Source organism: Meriones unguiculatus, chromosome 3 (genome assembly GCF_030254825.1).
Source record: "Meriones unguiculatus strain TT.TT164.6M chromosome 3, Bangor_MerUng_6.1, whole genome shotgun sequence".
Classification (NCBI taxonomy): Eukaryota; Metazoa; Chordata; class Mammalia; order Rodentia; family Muridae; genus Meriones; species Meriones unguiculatus.
The window spans coordinates 48,327,607-48,349,161 of record NC_083351.1 but is presented as its reverse complement, the minus strand read 5'-3'; the positions used below and the strand labels follow the sequence as shown (position 1 = coordinate 48,349,161).

General features: G+C 40.3%; 1 long non-coding RNA gene across 1 annotated transcript; it reads right to left on the bottom strand.

The window, feature by feature from the left end:
- Positions 1-12,765: 12,765 nt before the first annotated feature.
- Positions 12,766-21,157, bottom strand: LOC132652757 (uncharacterized). The gene is made up of 3 exons (XR_009590328.1): positions 21,088-21,157; positions 13,273-13,483; positions 12,766-12,897 (listed from the first exon to the last, which is right to left on the bottom strand). It is a non-coding gene; the product is annotated as an uncharacterized LOC132652757 (long non-coding RNA).
- Between the last annotated feature and the right edge of the window lie 398 nt (positions 21,158-21,555).

Here is a 21,555-nt window from a genome sequence, read left to right as displayed (position 1 = left end):
AATCAAAATACACAAGATGTTCCTAGCATCTGATTTTTGCAATCAGCTTATTAAAAAAAAAAAATGCTGTTTCTGTGTAGGTGTTACAATGACAAGACTTTGCCAGATGTTTGAATTGGTTATTGGACGGATGTGGTTGGGTTCACTAATAGGAAGAGGACTAGACAAGAGGAAATCTAAAAATTAAAATGTTCTTGGATGAGATCTGTCTGAATTGGTAGAATGGTGGCCTAGCATACACTGTGTTTGATCACAACCGCACATAAAAATAAGCTTGGTAGTACAGACCCATAATCTTCGGTGGTGGGGGGGGTAGAAAGGTCAGAAGGTCAAGTTCTGCCTTGGCTACATAGAAAGTTTGAGACCAGCATGGGCTGCCTGAGCCCTGTTGAAAGAAGAATTTGGCTGTTAATGGGAGATGTCTATTTAACATCTTGGAGGACTCTAGCAGGCCTGAACATTAGAAACACAGACCCAAGGATGACAAACACGGCAACAACAGGATTTGCCCTTTACCCTTCTTTGCTTTGCTAAACCATTAGATTACATTCCTAAGGGTTGCCACCAAGGTCTACTCTCTTGGTGTAGGGACTTGGTATAGGTATTTGGCCACTGACTCATTCCTGGAACTGATCATCAAGGTCCAACTATTAAAACATCAAGGTCCAGGAATCGAAATTTACTATATTGACTAACCTAATTAAAATATCCAAGCAAACTTACTAATATGTCCTAGCTCATTCTAACATAGACCCTCCCCCTTTTTTTTTCTTAAAATTAACACTTACAAAGCTATTTGCTCTTGCTTCTACTCGATTCATCTTCAGCTCCCTTGTCTTTTTGCCTTGCTTAATGAAGGATCTCTTTGCATTTGTGCTTGAAAATTGGTATTTGAGTGTGGTCTGTGTCAAATCTGGGGTCCAAAGGGGAGAACCTCACAGTATACCGATCCCCTCACACCCCAACCATAATGTTTGATGAGGGCATGGAGTTGAAGTCTGGAGCCCAAATGGAAAAAATCTGGGCTGGAGAGTTAAATTTGGGATTGTCAGCTCTTTGATGTTGTTAAACTATCAAGTAGCAAAGGTCATCATGACAGAGCAAAAGTGATATGTAGCCCTTAGTAAGGCCTACTTTCAGAAGCTGTGGTAAGGAAGCTCAAATTAAGAAAGAAAAGGAGGGCTGGAAATGGTTGAGTATATGAAGTGCTTGCTTGCAAACATGAGGTCCTGAGTCTGATTTCACAGAAAAGCAGATAGGCAGGCTAGTGCATGCTTGTCATCTCAGCTCTAGGGAGACAGACACATGCTGTGGCTCACTGGCCAAACAGCCTGGCCTAATCAGTGAGTTCCAGGCCAAAAAGAGAGCCAGTTAAAAAAAAAAAAAAAAAAAAAAGCAAGGTGGCTGTTTCTTGGAAATGATATCAAAATTTGACCACAGGCACCCACATACACATGCATACGCATGTACCTATAGGGACACATACATGTGTGTGCTCAAAGAAAGCAAAGAGTGAGGAATAATTGCCAGGGAAATTGAAAGAAGCCCAGGTACACTCCTTTTTGTGAGCAGAAGTAGAAAAATAGTCTATGAAGAGAGAAGAGGAGGCCAGCTTGGTCAAACACTGCTGAGAGGAAGAGATATTAAGGAACAGGAAGTGGTAACTGATCAGCAAAGCTAGTGACCTTGGCAGGCTAGTTCATACCACAGACCTGAGAGTTAAACCAAAGGATGGATTAGAAACATTTCCCACAAGCCCTTCAGCGAGCCCCGAATCTGCTATGTTCCGTTTGATTTCATTTCATTTTTGGAAAGAAAAAAAAAAAAGAAAAAACCATAAACCATTAGAAATTATACAAATTGTTTTCCCAAAGTGCCCGGCCCCTTCATTTTCAGCTGACTGAAAGATCAAAAACCAGATACATCATCTCTCCTTTCTTACTAACAGTTTCCGTTTGGGCTCAGGGATTTTTATCAAAATGCTCTGTGTATTATTGCCAGACGTCCTAGCATCAGCCATTAACACTGTGCAATCCACTGGCAATATGCTCAGTCAATATGACTCAGGCGTGAGCGATATGAGCACCAAGAGTCCCTGGGAAAGATTTTTCTAGTCTAGAGAAAAGAGAGCATCCTTTGCTTTAGCCTCTGCACAACCCAACAGCACAAAATAGTTCTAGACGATTGGACCACACGAGTGAATCAGCATGACAAGGTCAAATTATTCATAGTCTATTTTTTGCAACAATCTCTTCGAGCTGATGCAAAGATAAATAAATGTGTTCTATGCATAACTCTGACGCTCTCTGGAGATCAATTTAATTAAAATAGAAAACCACAGATATGACTTGCTTTGTAATGCCCTGGTAATCAGTCGGATTAAGGTCTGCAAACCAGCCACACCACTGGCCTTTGTTCAAAGCCTGAGCGTGTGGCCCGAGGGCCAGACTGGAGGTTGTGTTAGGTTAGGCCAGGCAGGAGCTAGAGTGAATTGATGAATAAAGAAAGCCATGGAAATCCTGAGTTGTGATCCGTAGCACTCTATGTATAATTTTACTACATGCTCAGAAAGATAATTTCTGTTTACTGTTTTTGGCATCATGATTGAATTCATGATGGTGAATTCATGATTGGCTGGACCTCTCTGGATTGAGAAATACTGGGAGACTGCAATAAGTTAATGTTGACTTTTAGTCAATTTTTATTCTCCCAAATTTTTGCTTTGAAAAATTTTTGTTTTGGATTTAGAAATAATGAGAAAAAAAAATCAATGATTTGAACAAGGATCTTTTAACAGTGAGACCATAACTTAGGAAACAATATGATTACAATGTGTGTACATTTATTTCTTATTCTTTTTTTATATAATGTGTAGAAAATATATGTCCAATAATATTTTAAGTACCCTACAGAAAGCCTCACGTATGTTTCTACACTCATTGATGATTACAGATTTCACTTTAATAAACACATATACCATCATCTGTGCACACATTCATCTGAAGCTTGGCAATTCAACTGTGAGAAACAAACTGCCAATGTCTCATTTATTTGTTTTTTTTTTAAGTCGTCTTCTAATTAAAGTCTTCAGGTAAATATGGAATTTGAATTATCCAGCCAAAATCTGTATTTATGAGATTCTGTATACAATTTCAAATTTCCTCTCAAGTATTTTCACCAGTGTACAATCACATCTATTGTAACCACAAGTACTCTATCACACTATCGTTGATGGTTTTATTGATGATAAATTAACTGTTGAAGAAAGACCCTGTGCTATTTGTCCTGAATTTGAAACTTAATTTTTTGTGAATTGTGCCTGATGCCTGGTGTGTGAATAAATGTTCACTGAATGAAGCAGAGACTCTTAACAAGCATAGTGTTTCCCTTATAACATAAACATAAGTTCAAGTGTTTTAACTCACTGTCTTTGTCCTAAATATTGTAAGATAATTATGATTAGTACCTGTGTTGTTAAGGAGGTGGGTATGTTAATTATTTTTTCTTTCTATATTTTTATTACGTGTGTGTGTGTGTGTGTGTGTGTGTGTGTGATGGTGCATGTGCGGAGCTCAGAGGACAACAGTCTCTCCTTTTATCACATGGGTCCTTCAGCTTGAACTTGGGCTGTTTGGCTTGATGGCAAGCCCCTTTGTCCTCTGAGCCATCTGATCAGTCAGTCTGCTTTCTAAATTGCCTCATTTGTTCCCTGAATAATGCAGATATGGTTCTACTAAGAGCATGGAAATCAAAGTGATACAGTTGCCATCTGCAGTTTCTGCTCTCTCTTTAATTTACCATTTGCAAGATGATGTTAACATGCTCATGGCTTACTCTGTGTTAGTCTCTCCTCCAAGTGTTTTACACCTATTCATTTATTTCATCCTCAAGAATGCTATAAGGCAGGTACTATCTATCACATCCTCACTGTACAGATGAAGAGACTAATTTTGTTTTAGTAAAGAAAGCCTGAATCTACCCCCTGTTCTCTCAGCCATTTGACAGGTATTTGATGGGTAGATTCCAGGTACTGTTCTAGGTTCTGTGAGTCCACTGGGGCTCAAAAGAAACACAACATCCTCTCTCTTTGAGGGTTCAGAATGAAGAGCAAGGAATAAATATGGAAGCACAAGTTGAGGTAATAGCTATAAAGAGAAATTACAGGGAGGCCTGGGGTGCCCTGAAAGAGCCCTCCCTGAGATAAGACAACCAGCAAAGATCTCTCTGTGAACGTGATAATTAAGCTAAGATTAGATGGATTAGTAAAAGTCGGTGAAGAACTGGGAAAGAATGTACCAGGCTTTGAGAGGAGCATGGCAGAGTGTTTTCTAATCCTTTGACAAGCTCTCAGAGGGAAAGCCATTAAAACTCAAGTTTTCTGTGTCCCTGTCTTCTGCCTTTATATTCACTACATCTGCTTGTAGGCACTAACTGGCTTTCCATTCAGTGTGACAAGAAGAATGTGCTGATTGGACAAGCCTTCGGTGATTTCATCTGTTACGAGAGCACTTTCTCTTTGCAAATTAATAAATCCATGTTATAGCGATCTTGGTTAAACTGTCTTCTTATTATCAGGGTTGTCCACTGCAGTGGTCTGGCTTCTACATTGCTCCTTCCTAACTCCCACCAGTCTGCCCTTCGATGCTGCAAATGATTCTGTCTTGACCACCCTCACTCTTCCTTGTGAAGTTCTATAAATAGATCATATTTGATTTAAAGGAATGATTTTTTTTTTTTTTTTTTTACTGATAACTGATTCAGTGAGCACATACTCCATGATTAGATTGATGGGGTTTACTGAAAAGAGAATCCATCTGGAAGACAGTCTGAATGAAATCATGTTTGGAATATTCGGGGAAGAAAACAAGAGGCCATCTTGCCTTAGCAAGTCAAAATCATGTGCTGAGTGACTAATGCTGGTGTTCTTTTATGAGATGGTTTTATTATCAAACTGTAGTAAACTGTGCCGGTGTTTCCCCCACGGCCAGCGTGGAAATGAGACTTACTCATAATATTTACTTCTGCTCCAGAGTGCCTTAGCAGACCTAAAACATCTGAAGTAACAAAAGTCCTCCAACTTATAATATGTCCCAGCTGCTCTGAGGATTGTGTGCGTGCCTCTGTGTGTGTGTGTGCCATGGAGGGGATTTCCTTGTATTTATTCATTTATGTGCCCTTTGCAGAAGGGGCAAGCTCTGTCCAACTGGAATTCAATGTGTCTTTATTGAGCATTTGTTATATGTAGAACATTGGCTCATGTCTAAAGTGTCTTCCAAGCAGTGCGCAGCTGAGAGCCATGAAAGATGAGATTGTATATTGTTTAGGGGCAGCGATATGACTGAGTGGTATTTTCACAGTCAACAATTCATTTTTCTACCAGTACAGAGTACCACATTATTAACAAGTGGGTATTATCTAGAAACTCTCATGAAAAGATACATTTGTATAGCTGTTTTCTATTAGTAATTGTTTATGAGCAGCTGGTTAGCTTTTACTATAACAGAGATAAAAATCATCAGTGATTCTGTTTAACTTAGTTCTTTGTTCTTTGCTTTTGTTCTACAAATTGGGAGAATAAAGCAAGACAGATAATAAATTTCAAATGTGAAAAAAAAATGTAGAAGATGTAAGAAAAACTTATTGTCTTTCCTACCTTTTTTCCAAACAGGAACATTTATTCAAGTAACCGAAGTTACTCTGGGGTCACAGGGATGGGCAAGTCTCTAAGCAAGGGACTTGTAGACTTGGCCAAGGAGAAGTGTGATGACATTAACAATTAAGGATGAGTGCAGGGTTTGGGGATTTGGCTCAGTGATAGAGTGCTTGCCTGGCAAGAACAAGATCCTGGATTTGCCCCACCAGGACTTGGAGAACGGGGCCATAACTCAGTTGATGGAGTGCTTGTCTAAAATACATAGAGATGTGCCTTCTCTGTTGAGCTCTACATAAACAGGGCACTGTGGTGCCTTGTGTAATCCTAGCAACAGGAGATAGAGACAGGAGGATCAGAAGTCCAAAGACATCCTTGGCTACATAATAAGCTTGAGGCAATCCTGGGATACATGAGACACTGTCCAAACAGGTAATGGGGATGGGGAGGAGGAGGAAAGAAGGGAGAGAGGACAACATTAGAGAGGTGTGTTAAGAATACATGGGAGCCAGGCAGCAGGACAACAGTCTGAGAGGGTGCTCAGGGAGGTTACCATTTATGCTGACAAGATGTCAACAATGCACATTGGAGGTCAGGGAGAGGCCTGAGTTCCCAGAGAGTGGATTTCATAGAGTACAGGGACATAAGAGATATTTTTGAATATTTTTCTTTTGTTTTGTGCTTTCCTGTGGATGCCAAATGAAAGTAATGTTGCCAAGGATGCAAATGAAAAAAAACAGAACAGATGGGATCCCTTTGGCTGCTGGAGGGAAGTGGGCTCTTGACCAAGAAAATGGTGAAATAACTACATTTATATAGGATACTAAGGGAATCATCTAAATCCAAGAAAATTCCTGTCATTCCTTCAGGGTTGAAGAGGCCTACTGAGATAAGGTTGTCCAATACTGACTTTCAAATCACTTGCCTTAGAGAGAAAGCCATTTCAGAACTCAGTAAGGAATTCTGAATGTTGAGAGCTTCAGCTGGAAATGGGCCAGCAGATCACAAGAAAGAATCCACTATCCACCGCTCCCTAGATCTCAGTGCTGCATCCACGTTGGGGGATATTTGGAAGTAGTTCTCCAGAGTGGTCCAAATCATAGATGGTCCAACTGGGTCTCAGATTGGCACCTGTTGGCAAGTATGCCACAGAGCTAAGCCACTAACTTAGAGTGCTAAGTGTGGTGATGGAGGGTGACAATAGGAATGAGATCCAAGGTTACACAATGCAGCACAAAATATGCAAGCTGTCAGAGACGATCTTGAGACACTTCAGAAAAGAGACTCACATGCCATGACTCTCCACTCCAACATCCCTTTGCAAGCAACAGCGGTTATTCTCATACTTCATTCATCATTCAGTTCAGGAATGGAACACTTGCCTGGTATGTGTGAGCCTCTGGGTTCAATCTTCAGTAACAACAGCACAAAAAAATAGAAAACACAAAAACAACTTATTACAAGTAACTAAGTAAACAAAAATCTAAATTTTCTGATGCATCAACTTAACCACTGGTATAGTGTGTATATACCACATGTGTCCTTCACCCTTCCTTTCTCAGAACCTGCTATAGTGCCTAGACCTTGTCTATCACTCATGATGCCGAAGCTTCCAGATTCTTTTACTGTAACTAAAGTACATCACATGGTTGCATGACCAGGAGGAGCCAATGAGATTCTTCATGCAAAAGCAAAACAAAATGTTGTTTTAGGATTCATTCATCTTGGTGCTTGACAGCAGCAGAGTGTGGGGGAGCGGCCCTAGTGACAAGAAGTCACAGAGTCCAGTAGCTCCTGGGCTCAACCTGCAACCTTGCCTCCTGCCCACCCCCCTTGTTTTTCACTCATTTCTAATTTATGTCTTTAGGCTTGTGATTAATTTCTTGAGCTTTATACTCGTCTAGTAAATTCCTTACAGCCTGCATTAGACAGAGCTCATGTTACTTAGTAACGGTGGGAACAACAGATAACAAAATATATATTTTGCTGGTTGTTTTGTTTTGTTTTGTTTTTAAGCTCTGTCCAGTGCTGTGCTTTGCACTCCCTCATGCATAGAATTTTGATGGGCAGAAAAGGTTGTTGTCATAACTCCTGAAAGCCTAGCACTGGGTTCTCCCCACAGTGAAGCTTTAGTGATTGGCATTTAGCTACCATGTATAATTATACTATAATATCATATATTGTGTCCACAGATGATCTCCCAACAGCCTCCTTGGCATCAACCAGTTTTTGCATGTGTAACTGATACTGTTCTGCCCTGACTGAAATCCCAAGCTCCCACTGTGGAGTTTGATCTCATCATGGCTTACATGCTGGGCTTTGCCCTACATCTCACAGTTTAACCAACTTTAAAATGTGACCTTATTAATTGTGTGGTATGAATATAAGTCAATTGCAGTTTGTGCATGGGGGTGTCATGTGGCCTTAGCCAGAGCCTGTCAGAGCTCAGAGGGGCCTGCTTGATTTATGTGTTCTTTATGGCACTTAGCTTTTTATTTGGATTCAGAGATAGCTCTAAACACATCAATCAAGTGAGCTGTTTTTAAAATCTTTCTTCTCAGCTGTCCCTGGTGCCAGATTGTCTAACAAATAGAGGCATGGACAGATGTAATGTGTGGCCGGTGGAGACAATGCTGTGCCATCAGCCGGTCAACTGGTGGCCCAATCCACAGACCAGTCTACAGCCTGACTCACAGTCAGTAAGTAGACTTCTAACTCATACCCAGATGAGGGTTTAACTCCCCCACATGTCAAGTAATGAAGATTTGTTGCAGAAAATGTATTTAAACATTTGTTTACAAACTTGATAGCTGAACTCAGTATTATATTGTAACATGCCTTTGCCTAGCACACCGCCTTTACTGGATTAAAAATTTATATCCATGGTAATTCGCAAAACAAAACTTGGGCAAAATAATAAGCAGGACATGCGATATCTCATGTATGTACCCCACACACGTAGACAGACACATTTCATTACCAAACACTTCAATAGGATTACAGTGTTTCTCTCATGATAGCAGAGATTTGCATGGAGAACTTAAGGGTAAATATTTGTTATAGGGCTTGCAACTGGCTACTAACAACAGTGCACAAAGTTTATTTAAAGTAATAACTTTAAAAAAAAAGTTTAACATAAAGAACAGATGGCATGAAACATAAAGTGATGGGAGATCTCTCAATTTCTCAGCACTCAAAAAACAGCAAATACTAAATCTCAATATGGAAATGAGGTTTCTTAGGGTTTTTTGCACTTTAGGATGTGAAGCAATACAACAGCTACCTCTGTGGCAAAGTACAAAGAGCCTACCACTGACCAACCACTAATGTTCTTTAGTTTCATCTCAACAAGTAAATTAAATCAAAAGCACTAATAAAAACTGGTCTCCAGTCTTCCTTGCAGGCCCTTCAGAATGCCTATGTGCTCAATGACCTCCTGACTTGATTGCCAGAGTCTGGTACAGCCTGAAGCCTTGCTCCTGTCCAGACATGTCAAAGTTTTACTAGGAACATCTGCATCCCTAGGACACCCTACTGGGTTACCAGGAAATTTGGGTAGGAATGAGTTGGTAACCTTCATCTCTTATAAAATGAGGGCTGCAGATAAAAAGAAGTGACTCTTTGAAAGCTGGAGTCCTTCACCTGTCCTTGGTTGTTACTAGCTGCATGAGTACACTCAAGAGAACTGTCAGGAGGCTTCTAGACCTAAGCAAGCTGTGCCCCATGGGGCTCTGAAGCACAGATGTACACATGCTCTAATTCCATTTCCCAGGCCCTGAGTATGTAGCAGACGTCAGAACCTTCTTAGAAAGCCTGAAGTGAGGAGCAAAGTCTTTGTTAGGGTCAGGGTCTAGCTGCTCATGGGTATTCCAATATTCAAGATATACTTTGCTCTTTATTTGCTCTATCAACCTCATTTATCCCAGAGAGACACTCTGATCTGGATGACACATGCTAAATGGGACATAAATTGGCCTGATGCACTTAAAAATTAAACTTCTAATACTTAGAAAACTAAGTATTCTAATGATAACTATTGTTATCAATGGCATGATAAGACCCTCATTCATAGGAGGGGATTGTATAAATCATGTAGAAATGTTTGCTTGTGACAGACCCTTACTACATAACCCTGGCTGACCCAAACTACTCATGTAGACCAGGCTGACCTAAAACTCACTGAGATCTGCCTGACTCTGCCTCTTGAATGCTAGGATTAAAGATGTGCACCACTATGCCTGGCCTACTTAGAGATGCTAAGAACTTCATAAAGTCAATACTGTCAGACTAACCAACCCTACATTAAGGACTCTGAAAAAAAGGAGAGTTATATCTTTATTTTTATTGTTATAAGTTAAATCTGAACTGTCCCTTAGTTTCATGTTTGTGATAATCAGTGACCCCATAAGGCCACAATATGTCGTGGCATAGGCCTGTGGCTCTCTGAAGGAAACCTGTGGAAAAGGTAGGGAACATGAAGAAAACCTTCCAATCTCATTGTTCAACTGGCAGTAGATTGGGACACAGTTGTCAGCTTCTGGACAAAGAAGAGAGGGACCCTGAGATCAAAGGTTCTCTCAGGAATGGCTAGAGCAATTTGGGTAAGGCCCATGTGCTATGAAAGTCTGTTCTCACCAGAGGAGGCAGAAATGAGTTCTCCACTGGATATTACAGTTAGCTCCTTTAAAATGAGATTGTTGGTACCAGATGATAGCGGAAACTCAGGTGTTCTCCCCTGCGATCATACCACAGTGTTACAGCCCTTCAGCGAAGCTGCTATATTAATGGTAGGGATGTGGGTGACAGCCTGTACCTGGTCGGCTTGCAGCTGAAACAGACCTGGTGAGGCTCAGGTCCAGCTGGCTGGCAGGCAGTTCCTGTGGGATGCAAGCCCTAATGGCCAGAAGGCAGGTCCAGGCTCTGTGGGTGCTTCCTCAGCAGTCAACACCAAGGTTGTGGCAGTCAGGCAGGTTCAACCCGGCTGGAGCCTGCCCTAAGAGTTCATCAAGTTCGGGGGTGAATTTCCAGGGAGAAGGGGAGCCCTCCCTCCTCCAGAATAAATGATTACTCTCAGGAGGCCAATGGTGAAGAAGTGCAGACAGAGAGAGAGAGAGAGAGAGAGAATTTCATGAATCAAGGAATTATAAAATTGAGCAATAAGGGGTTTTTGAGGTGAATGTGTTTTGATGTGCTTGGCCTAGAGATGCTGGGGACACTTGATTTACATGTAATAGCACAGTGCTTCATTTACATGCAGTAGCACTGTCCTATCACAAAAAGGAGAACACAATATTTAATTATCCTATGTGTGTGGGGAAAAAAAATCTCTGGGTACAATTAAAGGTCATTTGCTTAAAGCTAAAATCTCTTTAGCATAGGGTGGGGTATTTCCAGGAATGCCCAGCTGCTTGCTGAGCATTTTCTTATCAGGAAATGGTCAGGCCTATAATCTACCCTGTGGATTATGTGATGATCCTTAGAGGTTTTAGGGTTAAGATAGAGAGGGCTCCCTGCTGCAAAAGGGAGTCTGTTGTAATAAACCAACTCAGAGGCTTTACATAAACTCCAGTCTTCAACCTTAACCAGCAGAGTTCCACATTCCAAACTGATAAAAAGATTGAAATTTTCAGTCACTCTCAAAGCTTCTATTGATGTAGATAATGCTGGATAAACTAACTGATATGTTAAGAAATACACTTTGTATAATTTTAGCTAAAGAAAGAAAAAAAAAACAGGGTCTGGGGAGATGGCTCAATGGATAAAGTGCTGGCTACACACACCTGTAAGGGTCACATGGAACCCAGAACCCTTGTTCTGGGGTAATCTTAAATCTGGGTAATCTTGCAGCCCTCTGTGATCTCTGTATTGGGAAGTCAAGACAAGATTTTCCGGGCAAGACAAACTGAATTTCAGGTTTGATGAATAAGCTGAAAAGTGACGAAAGAAGATGATTGATGTCAATTTCTGACCTCCATACACATGTGTATGCATGAGTGAAGACACACCTGCTCATATACATCTACAGACCACACAAAGATCCACAAGCAAATGTAAATTACTGTATTTTAAAAAGCAGAAGACAGCTGTATCAGAAACAAATGCTTTCTAGAAACATCAAAATATAAAAACCACATTACAAGTTTTAATGTAACAAGTAACACAATGATAAAACATACATGGGAAAGTGGAATATGGAAAGAAACATAATTATTGAGATTTTAGCCTTCTTCATGAGAAATCAAGAGGCCATAAAATATACAACATTGTGCAGAGATCTCAGAAATATTACAGCTACAAAACTGTACTCTATTTCACACAAATAAAGAACATTGCTCTGCATGTACCACGGGAAGACTTCATTTCCTTCATTGTAATCTCTGGTTTATGAATCTGAGAGTTTTTTTTTTTTTTTTTTGTCCCTTGCACCCACCAAATACCTGACCAGAAGCAACTTAAAGAAAACATGTTTTGTGTTAGCTTCCAGTTCGAGGGAATCATCCCAGGGGAGACAAAATCAAGTTTCACTAATTAAAAATAAATCACATAATAATTCAAAGGACTTAAAATGTTTTAAAAACCAAGTACGTTAGCAGGCCTTCTGGTGTTGGTCTCCTTGGTTTGCCTGTGGTGTATATGCAAGATTAGAGTCTCACAACAGCGTAATGCAGCCATGATCATTCAGGCCTTTACAGCCATTGAAGCAGGACAGTCTCCCCAAGCATGGTTGGCTACCATAAAAAGCCAAAATATTACGCTCAGGATGCGAGGCTAAGCACTGCACTCAGGGTCAGCCGCTTTGGACCCAGAGAAGAGCATGTCTGATTGCATGCGGGTTGATGCCCCAGGTCCCGCCTCTGAGAAAAAGGTATCAGACGGGTCTGATGCTCTTTGGGTGGATGACACCTAAATGAACATCAGTACAAAGTCCCAATTTATTTCTAATATCAGAGATCAGACCTCTACTCTTGCCTGATGCGTCTAAAACAAAAAGGGGGAACTGTAGAGAGCTGCGTAATGCTGCGCCTGAAAGATGGAGCTGGTTTCTGCCTTCCACCTTCCAGATGGTGAGTGCTCTCTGTCACAAACAACTCCACATTTGGCTAAGGCTGAGGATCTGGCTTGCTTCCATGTATGTGGACCTATCTGCATTGCCCATGTGGCACGCTGGGGTTGGCTACCCAGAGGCTATTTAAGCTGTGGGCTGGCTTTCCCCAGGGTCAGATGATTGTTCAAGGTTCCTGAATAAACTGCATTGAAAAAAAAAAAAAAAGAACATTAAAAAAAAAAAAACCAAGTACATTATTTCTAAAATAAAATAATAGCCCTCACCAATAACATTTGAATGAGTAGTGTTAAAATTCTTTTTCTAAATTATTTTTGTTTTTATTAATTACAGTTTATTCACTTCGTATCTCCCCTGTAGTTCCCGCCCTCCTCCCCTCCCAAACCTGCTCCTCCTCCTTCTTCCCCATCCTCCCCAGTACACTGATAAGGGAGGCCTGGTAAGGCTGCTCCCCCCTCAGGGGGAGGTGATCAAAGAGCAGGCCAATCAGCTCCTGTCAGATACAGTCCCTGTCCCCATTACTATGAACCCACTTGGACACTGAACTGCCATGGGCTACCTTTGTGCAGGGGTTCCAGGCCATCTCCATGAGTGGTCCTTGGCTGGAGTATCAGTTCAGAAAAGACCCTTGTGCCCAGATTTTTTGGATCTGTTGCTGTCCTTGTGGAGCTCCTGGCCTCTCCAGGTCTTGCTATCTCCCACTTCTTTCATAAGATTACCTGCACTCTGCCCAAAGTTTGGCTATGAGTCTCAGCATCTGCCTCGATACCCTGCAAGGTAAAGAATAACTTCATATATGAGTGCTAATAAAATAAGTAGAAAAATTATTACTCTATTTGTAAAGGAGTTAGTGGACCTATAGTAAGTTATTTAAAATAAATGTGTTTTGCGTATATTTTGAAATGAATGGTTCTTTTTTTAAAATTTTTATTTGGTGTGTGTGTGTGTGCGCACCACATGCTTGTAGATACCTGTAGAGAACAAACGAGGGTGTCAGGTATCCTGGAGCTGGAGTTCTGGGCAACTATGACCTGTTTCATGTGGGTGCAGGAAGCAAACTGTTCTCTGGAGGAGCAGCAAGTGAATCACCTCCCTAGCCAGATAAATGGCTCTTCAGTGCACTCATCATGTATGTGATGCAAAGGAGAAGGGAGGGTGCAAATTACCAGGTTCTCTTTTTGTGGTTAATTTGAAAATAACACTTTAAGTTCTAAGAATGTATCCTGTAAGGACTATTAAATCCATTCCTTACAACTAAGGAATTGACAGAACGCTGTTCAGGAAGTGCTATTTATAAAAACAAGATATTGGAAACAACCTAAGTTTCCTGTTAATGTGTTGTCTCTTAGCTAAATTATGATATATTTATACAGACCTAATAAGTCAAGTTGCTGAGAAAGATGTAATTACATAGTGATCTATTTAGTATAGATTGTTGCTTTTAAAAACGCAGTTAGTAAACTTCTGCAGAATAGATTCCATTCTCATCAAATACATCTATGTGAAATTTGGTGATATTAAAATGGTAATATTTATTTCTTATAAAATGATGCTTTATTTTCTCAATTTTTACAACCCACATGTGCAATGAAAATAGCAAATGCTAATCATTTTAAAATTACGTTTTTGATTTTTATGTGGCCAACTACAGTTTCTTCAGGTTAGCGGTGCCATCTGCTGATCAACTTGTACATGTGAAGTCAGAGAGAATGCCAATATTTACCCAAATCAAACTAAAACATTTAAGAAGTGAAGTGGGGTAGAAGCAGGAACCTATGGAAGACCTACTTAGTTTAACCTTTGCATGGGGTACCACTTAATCTCCTCAAAACATTTAAGCATGAGCATGAACCTTATTCTTTGAGCCTTATTATTAGATCATTTTCAACTCATGGACACCCCCTTTTCATAGAAGCTGTCAAACAGAGAATGTGAGTGATAGCTGAGAGTGCGGGTGAGAGAACAAGCTGAAATGATCAGTAGGTCCAAGGCCTAAGGTGAAGTGAACTAGCCTAATAAATGATGTGTGTATGGAGGGACAGGGAGCATTGAATTGGCTCAGAAGGGAGGTCAGAAATGGGGAGAATGTTTCAGCATATGTAACTAGGAAAGAACATACTGATGGATCTTTTTGTAGGGTAGAGTATCTGACACAAAGACATATGCTAATAGCTTAGAAGAAATAACAAGAGACATTATTACTCTTTATTTATTATTGGTAGCCTATATTTTTTTTTTTTGTCCACAAAGATATAATAAACAATTTGTCAAATACCTTCTCAACTCTAGGTGTAGTATCTTTACAATAATTCCCGAACCTATCCATCTTGCTAATGAAGGCTGGTCCAGGTAGTGTGTCAGTATTAACACACAAGGTACTTGCCGACAGTCAGTAGAGCTTTGTGATGGTTTGAATGAGGATGCCCCAACACATTCATATATTTGAACATTTGGTTGCCAACTGGTACACTGGAAAGAACTGGGAGTTATGGCCTCGCTGGAGGTGGCGTGGCCCTGTTTGAGGAGGTGTGTCACTGGGGTCAGGTTTTGAGGTTTCAAAAGCCCACACCAGGCCCAGTCTTGCTCTATTTCTGCCTCCTGCTTGCAGATCAGAATGTAAGCTTTCAGCTACTGCTCCAACACCATGCTGTCCTCCCCTCCACCATGGTCATGGATGGACTCAACCTCTGAGTAAGCAAGCTCTCAATTTAATGCCTCCTTTTATATGCACCCATGGTTGTGGTGTCAGAATGCTAGGTTCCTAGAGTTACCTCTTAACGTCAACATATATCAGTTGAGAAACACCAACTTATCTCTTAACCAAGACCAAAAATCTGTAGATTGTTTCTGTGAGGAACTCATTCACTTTCCCGGTAATCACAGAGAAGGAGACACAGAGTTTATTTGATGGTATTAAAACTTTTTGAGTACCCTATCTATTGCCAGGTCTAAAATGTATCACTTAAGAATTTTTCTTGAAATTATTCTTTTTAATGATGATATATACCTTTTTTTCATAAAAATGAAAAAAAAAAAACCTTTGTAGCTGAAAAGTTGTGGCAAGTTTTTAAGGGCCAGAATAGATCTCTAGAGATAGCCTCTTAAAATAACAGGAACTTATAAGTGAGTATATACAATGTGTGTTTTTCTGCTTCTGGGATACCTCACTCAGGATAATTTTTTTCTAGTTCTCACCATTTGCCTGCAAATTTCATGATTTCCTTGTTTTTGATTGCTGAGTACTATTTCATTGTGTAAATGTGCCACAATTTCTGTATCCATTCCTCAGTTGAGGGATATCTGGGTTGTTTCCAGATTCTGGCTATTAAAAATAAAGCTGCTACAAACATGGTTGAGCAAATGACCTTGTTGTATCCTTGAGCATGTGCCTAGGGGTGCTATAGCTGGATCTTGAGGTAGCACTATTCCTAATTGAGAAAGTGCCAAATTGATTTCCAAAGTGGTTGTACAAGTTTACATTCCCATCAGCAATGGAGGAGGGTTTCCCTTTCTCCACATCCTCTGCAGCATGTGTTGTCACTTAAGTTTTTGATCTTAGCCATTCTGATGGGTGTAAGGTGAAATCTCAGGGTCATTTTGATTTGCATTTCCCTAATAGCTAAGGATGTTGACTTGAGCATTTAAGTGTCTCTCTGCTATTCGATTTATTTCCTTTATTGAGAGTGCAGGGTATCAAAGCAGATACTGAGACTCGTAGTCAGACTTTGGGCAGAGTGCAGGGAATCTTGTAAAAGAAGGGGGAGATAGAAAGACCTGGAGGGGACAGGAGCTCCACAGGGAGAGCAACAGAACTAAAAAATCTGGGCACAGGGGTCTTTTCCGAGACTGATACTCCAATCCAGGACCATGAGTGAAGATAACCTAGAACCCCTGCACAGATGTAGCTCATGGCAGCTCAGTGTCCAAGTGGGCTCCCTACCTAATAAAAACAAAGACTGTCTCTGACAGGAGCTGATTGGCCTGCTCTTTGATCACCTCCCCCTGAGGGGGGAGCAGCCTTACCAGGCCACAGAAGACGACAATGAAGCCAGTCCTGATGAGACCTGATAGGCTAGGGTCAGATGGAAGGGAATAAAAACCTCCCCTATCAGTAGACTGGGTGAGAGGCATGGGAGGAGCTGAAGGAGGAAGGGTGGGAGTGGGAGGGGATAAGGGAGGGGTCTACAGCTCGGATAGAAAGTGAATAAACTGTAATTAATAAAAAATTAATTAATTAAAAAATTTTTTAAAAGAACAAATTGGGCTGTGGTAACTGAGCATAGCTAAAACATAAAACTAACTGTAGACTACAAGATCTTGTAGAGGGCACAGTGATGTACAGGTGGCTTTCCACTACACACATCTTTCTGTGTCCTCTCAAGAAAAGCAAAAGCCACGCAGAAAGGGGTTGTCCCTTAGACTTTCCTTCTGGGGTTCTAGAGTGACTAAAGACAGCACTACAAAAGGAATAATTTATGTATTTTTATTGATGTGCTCATAAATTCTTGGGTTGTTTAACCACTGTGTGTCTTTTCTTTTCTTTTTTCTTCTTGTATTTGCAACTTGTTTTCAATTAATAATAAGCCAAGAATATGGTAAAGAACAATTATTTCAGAGCTAATGCTCACTGAAGCTTTTACCTGTCAGTTTAAGCTAAGCTTACCTCATGAGTACTAAGGCATAGTTTTAAATCTAGAGTCCAGTGACCTTTAAACCCATTCACAAATGTGTAAACAACCAACACTCAAGAAAAAGTACTCCCATAACCACCCTGAAGTTTCCTTTGACTCTAATAATTGATACTCCGCCCCCAGCCTAAACCCCAGGCAGCCAGTCTTTGTGGCAGTGTGACTTAAATGTTAATGATGCTTTTGGAGACCACTGTGCCTAGATTCTTTCCCTTAGTGAAATATGCTCCTGACAATCATATACATGACTGGGAACAATCAGAATTCACTACTTCACCTAAGTAATTTTGTAACATGAGAAAGTCAAGTTAACTCAAGTAAACATTGAATGAGAGTTATATTATGCAAATTTAGAATCAGCATAAAATTACCATTATCCAAACGAAGTTTGTTAAATTTAAATATTCTTTTGCTGGTGATATCAGATATTCCAGAAACACAGAGAAACCCTGTCTCAAACAAACAAACAAACAAACAAACAAAAAACTGAAAAACAACAACAAAAACAAATGTGCAAATGTACATATAATTCCAGTTTTCCTATTGAGAATGAGAAAGATAAAATGTTACTTTGTAATGGACATTTGGGATATACTGAGTAAGAAAAGAAATTAAGCAGTAAGAGACTGTAAGCTTGGTATGTAGTGGCAGTCCAGGAAAACTTTGAGAAAATTTTCTGCTAAAGCAAAACTGAAGAACTACAAAAACAGGGGCACACTTAGAATCTCAGCTACAAGGACTCAGCTCAGCATCACTACCTAAAACCCTGGAGTGAGATCTGAGTTTCAGGAAAGCTGGAAGTAGAAGAAAGCCAACATCAGGAAGATTTGCTCTCAGACCCATATGAAGGACTGAATGACTTCAGCATGTGGCTCTCATAACCCAGACCGTAGAGGCATAGAGTTCTGACACCAACCTACAGAAGATGCCTGATGCTCGCTATTAAGTAAACGTCTTCCTGTGGCAGACCACTGAGCGTTTAGATGTGACGATTGTGAGTACCGGGCTAACCCTAATACTCACAGTTCATAAGATGATTATGAACGAATGATAAGATGTATCATTTATGTGACTTTTTTTTACACCTAAAGAGCACATGAGAAAACAAACTAACACCATCATTCACTTTGTATGCCGAAGGCCAAGAGCCATTTCTAAAGAAAGTACAGACATTGTCATACACACACACACACACACATACACACACACACCATTCATCAAAGGATTTCTGTCGCTGACACACACAAACCTTCCCTACAAATTGTGAACGGTCAATTTGTTTCTAGTTATCTTCTATTATTATAACTCCCTTCTGAAGATGGGAGGAAATGGAAAATCACCTGATCTCAGGGACTGCTCTTGAATTAGAAAGATTATATCGAAGAGGAAAAACACAATGTTCTATCCAAGGAAAATACCAATGGTACAAAGCAGAGCAATGGTACAAAGAAGGAAGTAAGAACTTCCTTCTTGTTTTGTTTTCCTTTTTTTTTTTTAAGTCTTTAAACTTCTATGCTTACTACCCACTGGAGGGCAGCAGAGACAAGATTTTAATAAACCAGTTCTTCTGCATCACCTACTTGATAGACTGATTCTTTTAGTAAGTAACTACACAGTTTGTTCTTCCGCTTACTCATTCTGCAAAGTCACTGTTTTTCAGGATTCCCGAACAAGGTATGTTTCCTGTCCTGAAAGGTGAGCAGTTGAGTAAGAGAGACAGAGAAGTAAATTGCCAGTTCTTCCCCCGAGAAGCCTTTCTGCCTAAATTATCCTAAGAAGATGTTCAGGGCTAAAACTAAAGGATAAGGAAAAGAGAGTAAACCATTGAGAAGAGAAAACAAAACAAAACAAAACAAAACAAAACAAAACAAAACAAAACAAAACTATGTCGGACAGAAGAAAAAGGATGCAAAAACCAGAGTGTGAGCTTAGGGGGTCAAGGCCATAGGAAGGAGGCACTGGGACCCAAGGGAAGATGTTTGGCCTTTACCTTTAACACAATTTTAACTTTACAAAGCCAACAGTGGCCAAAAAAGATGCAAAAGATGGACCAGGGTGGAAAATATTGGAGAAGACACAAAATGATAGAGAAATTAAAAAGTGCTGACTCATTCCGGAAGCTGATTTGGAATCCAGGCTTGGCAGGTGCTGCATACTTTCAACATGACTGTGAATGTATATGCACTCTTAAGCAATTGACACTTTCATCTGGACTTTCCTGGGGGAGTACTAGACTGCTGCTATTCATTCACCCACAATGTCAGCACCACAGTCTGGACATCACTTATGTACACTTGCAAACCAAACCCACTGACTGACTTCTCCATGTCTAAAAACGCATTCAACAGTGAGCCGCTTCTTTCACTGCTGCCGAGAAAAACGGAATGTATGGTTTCTATCTGCTTTTATCTAAGATATCTTTTCACTTCAATGGGAAATGATTGACTTTATTGAATTTTTTTAATTTTTAAAAAATGTACCTTATTTTTATATGTGTGGGTGTTTTGCCTGCATGATGAGCATGTGATGCCTGTAGAGGCCGGAAGAGGACATCAAATCCTCTGGAACTGGAGTTACAGATATGCTTGAAAGCCACCTTGTGGATGCTGAGAATTGAACCTGAAGCCTCTGGCAGAACAGCCAATGCTCTTTTTTTTTTTTTTAACAATTAGAACCCAATTTAATTCTTATTGTTTGCATGTAAACAACCCAAGGATTATATATAACACAGAGAAACAAACTGATCATAACTGAATAGAAGCTGTGTCATTTTTTTCACATCAGGTATAACACGTGAACCTTTTTCCCAGTGGGGAACTATGTGAAATTAGACAAAAAATTTATTGCTCAGTTGTCAATGGCTGCATAAATTTATGGCCAAAAGGGAAATTGCACCAGATGTGATCTGTGAGGGAGAAATGGGTCCACTAAATTTCATTAGTGTGAGGGAAGCTTTACAGGAATCAGGCAGCCAATTTTATCTCATCATTTCAGCTTTCAGATACATCATTGAGAACCTTCGTAACCTTCCGAATAGCCAATGTTTTAGTTTCTGCTGGTGAGTTTCCATCTGATACTCTTCAGTGAATAAGATCCAGAGAGAAGGATGGAAATGGCATGTGGGAATCTTATGGTCATATGCACAGTGGCATATGCATACCACCCTTTTATAATGATGCAAATTAAAAGAAACCTGAATGAAATCTTGGTGAATACTAAATACAGAGAAAACGCAATGCCGGGGAAGGTTGAAGATACAGCTTTAAAGCACTGTCTGGTAATATCCGGAAGCTACTGATGCTGATCAACGCTGTTATGAGTGCTTCCCAGATTAGTATGTGCATTGAATCTCATCACATTGTCAAGTGAATAGACCCCATTCACACGAGAAGACTGAGGCTAAGTAGCTGAGTGATTGGGTCTAAGTGTAAACCAGAGTCTCTGTGCCTGTCCATGTAACTTATTTACCCACTGCCAGGAATATCCAGATACCTGCAGCCAGTATGGAGAGATAACACCATATGTAAAACATCTGCCTTGAAAGGATGAGGATCTGAGTTTGACACCCGAAGCCTAGGTGTGTGCGCTTGTGATCCCACTGCTGGGGGAGGGGAAAGGGGCAGATTGCTAGCGCTCACTGGCCAGCCAGCCTGTCAGTTTGTGACTGTATTAGAAAGTATCAATACCAGACATTGTCCTCTGGCTTCCACACGTATGCGTACACCACATGCACCTGCACACATGAACAGACGTCTGCCTGCAGAGAAAGCAAAAGGAAAAACTGCTTTTGAAAACATCACTAGTATTTCACAGAAGGCCAAGTACACAAAACACCATATAAATGCATCGCATTTCTTTTTCTTTAAGAAATATTTGTGCCTTCTCGGGATTCTTATTTTTCTCTTGGAAAAGACTTTCTCTACTCTACCTCTTAAAAGCATCAATGCAGAGAATACGGTGAGGGTTATGGAATAATTTTAGATGAGCGAATTCACCAATCATGTAGCTCAACATTAAACGACATAACAGTTACAGAGCTCAACTCAAGGTTGAACAGTGTTTAATGGTCATTACTTTAACAATTTATGACCGTCAAAGAACATCAGGTTAAGCTTGACCAGACCAGCGGTACGAATCAGATGGATAACTGATAC